Below are 7622 nucleotides of genomic sequence, written 5' to 3'. Positions count from 1 at the left end.
ATTCAAATATTTTATATAGAATCATTAATTTACTACATATTTGGCACCGTTACCAATATACAGGGTTGTGTAAAGTATGGAACCAAATAAATATCTTTGAAACGAAATAGACGATATTCATGAAACTTTGTATGTAAGTACAATGACACGTAACTCATCTGATGACATTTTTTTACTACTCTCTTTACTACATTTTAATTGAAATAAGCTACAATTAAAGTTTAAAATAAGTTTATTGACGTTTCAATTTCCACTTCGAAAATCGTTCTTAATTTAAATAGGGATACCCAGTATAATTTTGCAGATTTTAAACTAAGTTTTTATTCCTAATTTACACATACTAAGTTTGTGTTTATTATTTAAAACACTTTAAAGTTAAAGAAGAGGAACGTTTATTTACTACGACCAATGAGAACAAAAGGTTTAAAAATAACTTAAAATTTTTCAAATGTTCGCTGTTAACCTCCTGACAATACGCAACCTCTTATTTAATTCGTAAACCCTTTTGTCGAGAATTAGAAAGTAATGATACAACGTGATTGGTCTCTATTATTACCACACAATCCATCATATTCAATTATGATAGAAAAACTCTCTTGATAGTAACTTTAGTGTAAATCATGAGAAAAGACAAGATAAACACAGCAAATTTCGTTTCATTTTATATTTTCAGATAATCCATCTGTGATATATTTGATCTGATAACATTTTACAACTTCTTTAATTTGTTTTGTTTGTTGTTTTAAAACTACAAATATTTTTACAAGCACATATCAATTTTCGGATTATTAAAAGATTTTTTAAATAACTCTTTTTATTTTTGCTCGGTGATTGCTAGGTTTGATATTCCGAAATAAAATTTTATGTCGATTTGATGTCGATAGAAAAAAATTTAAATTATACGAAATATTTACACAAAAAATATTAATCTTTAATGCCAGAATTTTCTAATTATACGTTGTTTTCTGAGTTTATAAATTGTGCTATAGTTTATGTTTTAGTGTTTTAATCGCGAAACGACAACACGCTTAACAGCATTTCGCCAACTGACGGAGTACAACTTATGGTTGGTCACTAAACTAAACTCAGTACAGCTGACTTTAACGTGAAAAGTTTATTGTTATAATTATAGGCATCGCCATATATTCTTTTAGCGTCAGGTAACATGTCAATATCAAATAAAAAGTGGAAATGAGTAAATTAATGTTTAGCGGGTGTTAAATGAAAAATATTCAAAATTACTTCTTCTCCTTTTTCTTGTTGTGCCACTCCTGCTTTTACTTACAGCTACAGTTTACAGATTGTGCATAAGAAAAATGTATGACCTTATTCACACAAATATGCCGCCATTAACCACTAAGGGTAAACAGCCTTCTTGTTAAAGTTATATTTGTGCGTACGTAGAGTATGTTCTATTTGAAGTCGGTTGATGATAACTCGGTCTTTTCTATTACTTGATAAGATGAGTCTGGTTTTGGCATTGTTTGATATTGATGGCAGTGTGATCCCAAGTAGTCTGTCACGCTCTATACATGTGGCTTTTGTGATAGCAATACACACAACCAAACTTATATGGAATCACCCAGTATTTCTGATTTTGTAAAGTATTACTAAATTTTTTTAATGTAAAATGAACTTCGTTTTATACTAAACTAATTTAATTACTATAAAAAAAGTCAACAAATGCTTGAAATTAACAAAAAGGCAAAAAAAACACGAACAAAAATGAAAACATTGCAATGGTTGACTAAAGAAAGATACAGTCTTGTTGTTCATTTTAATAGTCAGTGTTACCACCTCTAGCTCTAATACAAGCTTCAATCCGACGGGGAATGCTTCTAATCAAATCGTCAACTTGTTCTTGAGGTAAGTTTGCCCATTCTTCTAGAGCGGCTTGAATGAGCTGATCCGCATTACCTGTTTTTTTTTCGTCTTTAAAGAGGGGGGGTCTGGAATCTTCAAAAGACATCTGAGTCCAGGACGCCGCCTGACTAACTTTAGTGCAGGATTCGTTCTTCGTACTCCCGGCGATAGTTCCCGAGGTACTTTAAAATGCCCTTTGGTCGCCGAGTCTACGCCGAACGCCTACCTGCTAAACCAGATCCTCCTCTGTCATCCAGCGATCTGGAAGCGGAATGGCCGCTGTAAGGCTGGCATCACTTCCGAATCACTACCTTTATTCATTTATTCTCCATTTATACATATCCACACTCTATTCATCAGCCAGGAGGCTCCCTGTCTCGTACCAGGTAGCGCGTAGAAGACACTTATCGCTCCTAGTTTGGCATAATTGCTAGTTGGGTATTTCCTCCTTCCCCACAGTCTGACTCACGCATTCTAACTCATACAGTGTAACCCACTTTTCTAGCTTCACCTTTCAGCATCATTCACTTTTACCTTTAGCGTTGGTCCATAAGTCTTTCTTCCTCTTCCTTTTTCTTGATCACTGCACGGATATAGCTGTGTATGTTAGTCCAAACTAATTTATTTTTAATCATTCTCTCAATCATTTCTCTCAATGTAACAAAATTCACACCTGTCTCTCTCTCCACTCTGTTCCCTTCCACTATCCATCTGCTGCAATCTAACATCATATGTGTCACAGTGTCCGAGTATCCACAGTATAGGCATTTATCTGTATCAGCCTTTCCGATCCTATAGAGGTAGGTCCTAAAACACTCGTGTCCTGTGAGCACCTGCGTTAGGAAATAATCCAGTCGCCTGTGGCCACAGTCCACCCAATATCTTATGTTCGGGATCAGCATTTTCGTCCACTGTGCCACATCTTCCGTGTTATTCCATTCTTCTTGCAATCTTTCAACTGACCTTTCCCTTTCCTGTCTTCTCTCGGCCATAGTAAGGTTTGGACCTCTTCTCTCATAAAGTTCTTTGCTTTCCACCGCCAAAACATGCATCGGAACACATCCAGTGATGGTTCATAAGGCTGCCGTAGACACAGTCCTGTAGGCGCATGCCACTCGCAACAGACTTGTTCTGTCTACTCGTGTCATGAGACTCCTATAGGCCGTTATCTCTACCGCCTCGCTCCAGACTGGTGCCGCGTAGAGGACGATCGACTGTACAACACCGTGTAAGACCCTCCTCCTTTCGGATTTGGGTCCTCCAATGTTCAGGGCATAACCCACAGTGTATAACCCCGTCATATGCCAGATTTCATAGCGTCGGGCCCAAGACAGATCCCTGGATTACCTCGGCCGTCATGTCCACGATCGTGCCCTTTTCCACCATAATCCTTCTCTCGGACAGATACTCCGCCACCACATTCATCAGGTAACCAGGACATTTTCTCTCCTCCATTGCCCTGATTACCTCGTTCCACTGCAACGTATTGAATGCATTCTTAACATCAAACAACAGCAGGGCCACCCAGTGACGTCCATCTCCTCTGTAATTAATTATGTTAATCCGCATTACCTGGATTATCCATTCGAGCTCTAACCCTTCTTTTAATAGGGTTCCATACATGCTCAATGGGATTAATATCAGGTAAGCAAGCAGGCCAGCTCAGAACAGTGACATCTTCAGTTTCCAGAAAGTTTGTGGCACATCTGCTGGTATGTGAATGGGCATTATCGTGCACGAAAATGAAAATATTTCCCACTGCACCTCGCCACAGCCTAACTATGGGTTCTAGTACCAAATCGGCATACCGGCAACCCGCTAAACTTTGCCGTAAGGGACGCAAAGGTGTTTTTTCTCCCATCATAATACCTCCATAAAACATTACAGTTCCTCCTTTATATGTTGAAATGGATCTGGCAGTTTGCAGTCTAGCTTGTCTGCCTCGACCTCTTAAAACCCCAATTAGACGGTCATCTGATCTCAGGCCAATTCGGGTTTCATCTGAAACAAGGACATTTTGCCAATCTTCATTTGTTGAGTTGTGGTGTTCCAGACACCAATTTAGCCGATCAATTTTGTTCTGTCTGGATAACTAGGGAACCCTCAACTGCTTTTTCAATGTGTTCTTGATTAAATTTTATCATTATAAATCGTATTTCCAACAAAAACCCTTATCTCTTATTTGCAAAAAAAGTTGTCATACATTTCTTATTATTAGTAAGAAACACTGGGTGATTCGATATAAGTTTGGTTGTGTGTATTTTGGTCGGTTATTGCATTGCTTGTCAGGAAGTACACTTCCTCATTGTCACTCATTTTCATATGGAAAGGTACTTAAAACAAAAATGTGTCTTTTTTTAAGCCTGTGGAAAAAAGAATCATTCTTTGAACTTAACAACTATAGCGTTAGTTATATATATATATATATATATATATATATATATATATATATATATATATATATATATATATATATATATATATATGTATATCTTTTTTATTTTAAATAATGCGGTAATTGTATCAGATCTAAGCTGCAGCTTACCCCTTTACACATTTGAAAGCATCAGTGAAAATTTACGTAAATATATATATAAAGCTAAATAATAATGAAGAATGTTACCAATACTACAACTAATGAAAATGAAACCAATGAAACTAAAACTAAGATAGTATATCTCTGTAATGTTCTGCGATCTAATACAATCTGATATTTTCTGGCTTCTGGCTTGTACCGGTAAAATATTAGCCCATAAGACGTATGCTCGATTCCTGTATACCAAGTTCTTGGGTATCTCTTGCCTAGATATGCCGCTACGTGTCCCTGGATACTGCAGCCTTCACTAATTTTACGAGGAACAATGTCTTTCAAAAACTTTTGTATTTTTTAGTCGGTTCTTCAAAAAAACACTAGATATAATAGTGGGTATCATCTGGACACCTTCCATCTTCCGTTCTCTCTTGATTTGTACTTATCCTACTTGACTTTTGTATTGGTTTTAGACATCGCCACTACAAGCAGTCCTATTTGTTTTGATAGTTTATTGTGTGCGTAAAATACGGCCATTTGTGTGCTACTGGTAGGTCTGTTAACCCTAGGATGCATGACTGGATCGTTCTTTACATTTATATAGCATGGTAAAAAATAATCAAGTAGTATATTCGCTTTTATTGAGCAATTTTTTTTATAAATAATACACTAAAACAGATAAAAGTAAAAACCTTTATTAAACAGCATGTTTTGCATACGTAAATTTTATGTTTTTTGCAAATAAATGCATTATAGTTTGCAAACATGAGTTCGGATTTTCGATTCTTTTTGGATGGACACGTGGAGCATCATTTTTTTTTTCACAATTTTGTTGACAGTCAGACGCTTATTTTAGTTGCAAATTTTTATAAATTTTCGCATGTCTTCAAAAACATGCTTTTGGAGTTTTCCGTTTTCAGCCTTTCTTTTCATGCAAGGCAAAATTAATTATGTGGACAGTTCTTCGTTCAGGAATAATCTCCGTTTATCATTTAGTCCATTCTTATAGTCAAAGTGTTCAGTTAAAAATAAAATAAATGCATTGCAAGCTGCTACTTCCATTATATTATTTTAAAAAACAACTGGCCATTTTTTGTTTGTGTTTTACATGTATAATTCGCAATTTTCTGATCCATTATGTCAACACCTTCTATTCTTTTATTAAAGAAATGTAAATTTTTTAATTTTCTTTTTTCTGTTTTATCAATTTGTTTGTCATTATAGAGAGCTAAGGATACTAAGCAATATAACAGCTTTTTTTTGGGTACATAACTCACCAATGTAATACTTTCGCGAAATCCCAAACAAGAAGAATTTCCAGGTCTTTCCTTGTTTGCTTGCATTTCTTTTGGAATGCCCCTTTTATTTTTTCTAATAATTTTAACGGCAGTAATTCCAAGTGACCATAATTTTTTAAACAAGTCAACACTCGTAAAAAAGTTTTCAACTACTAGGTTTCTGGAACTATGGCCTATTGAATCTATCAATTCATTCACAATATTTAAGCCCAAATTTCTTTAAATTGTCTTACCTGATTGTCTTCCAACATATATTTTTCCATCAATAGCATACCTACTTTCTGATTCACATATCCAGACCATATAACTTAAGGCCATATTTTGTCTTAAAGCCTTTGTACTAAGGCTTGGATATTGATGCCTTTGCCAACTTATTATTTTGGTGTTATAGGATCTTTTTGATTTTGTGTATGCTATAAAATATTCTTTTTAAGTACGTTAGAAGATATAGCTAGACTGTTTAATAACTGTTTAATAACTTTTTTAAATACATAAGTCTATCTTTTGACGAATACAATATTATTAAATGCTAATGTTTTTATCATTTTTTTAGTATAGTTTTTTTTTTATTTTGTTCAACGCAATATATTAACAACACTGACGTGGTGATCATCATAATCCGTTGCCTGTATTTATACTTTTATCATATTATTTAATACCCATATGTCCTTTTAGTATATAATAATGTTGGCATGAGACAACAAAATAAAATTTCTGGTAGTTAGATAAAACTAGACCTAACTTTCTGTCATTGCTCTTCCTCTTGATCCTATACTTCGAATTACGAATTCTTCTCTTTTAATATCATCACGGAGCTACAGCCTTTAATGCGCCTGGGCCTTCTGAAGTTTCTTCGTCATTCTGCACTGTCCCTCGCTTGGATTTTCTAGGTGGCAACACCGATCTTCTTAGCATCCTGTGTTACCCCGTCAATCCACCTGAGCTTTGTTCTGTATGTCCTTTTAATGTTTTGTTCACTTCATACGGTTTCTATTTATTATACTAGTAACATCTTTTTAATTTGTTAATACTTTTCTTTCAAAAATAGATAGAGAGGATTTCTCTGTTTTGGTTCTGTTAGTGAGAACGGGGACTATCCGGATTTACCAGCTGGGTACTTTGATAGATCATGATAACGTTTATTTGAAATTACGATTTTCCTTTTTCTTTCCTCTGCTGTGTTATTATCATCGAGGTTAACCGATGTCCATAGATATATTATCTCTTTGACCGCTTCGAAGGTTTAATCATTGACAATGAGATCTGCGTTAACATTTCTAGCTCTGGTTTTTGTAGTCGGCATAAATTAGTTTTTATTTTGGTTTATTTGTAATCCCATTCATTCTACTCCTGCTACTAACTTGGTTATAATTTCCATGGTTCTCGCCCTAGTTTTTGTTATAATGTCTACGTCCATAAATATATTAAAATGTACAAAATTCTAATATTCATAAGCTTCAATTCTATATATCGTTTAATAAAAGTAGATAATTTAAAATTTCTTTTAACCAGTTTCCTAAATTAATATTATTTCTATCGATCTAGGTAATAATATAATCTAATAAAAAATACAACTTTATTAAAACTACTAAACACAAAAAGTGCAATATTTATAATAGCAAATCATCTTCTAATTAAAAATGCAATTCTATTTTTTGATTAGATATCACAACCTCAAGTGATACTTTCTTACCTAAAGACAAAAGATTATCTTTAAATATCTTATGCTATTACGTAAAATTACGCTTTGATAGTTGGTTTTGCATATTTTTTTAATCGAAAGGAAATGTCTTTATCTCTAGATGACTACGCAAATCAAGAAAGTTATTCGGTTATGGAAAAAATTGTAAATTTTTGCTACACCGCGTGTGAAAATATTTCGTAAGATGTTATTAAATGTATTAAACATTAAGCGTCCCTAAAGTAACGCA

Source organism: Diabrotica undecimpunctata, chromosome 6, assembly GCF_040954645.1.
Source record: "Diabrotica undecimpunctata isolate CICGRU chromosome 6, icDiaUnde3, whole genome shotgun sequence".
Classification (NCBI taxonomy): domain Eukaryota; kingdom Metazoa; phylum Arthropoda; class Insecta; order Coleoptera; family Chrysomelidae; genus Diabrotica; species Diabrotica undecimpunctata.
This window is presented reverse-complemented; position numbering follows the sequence as displayed.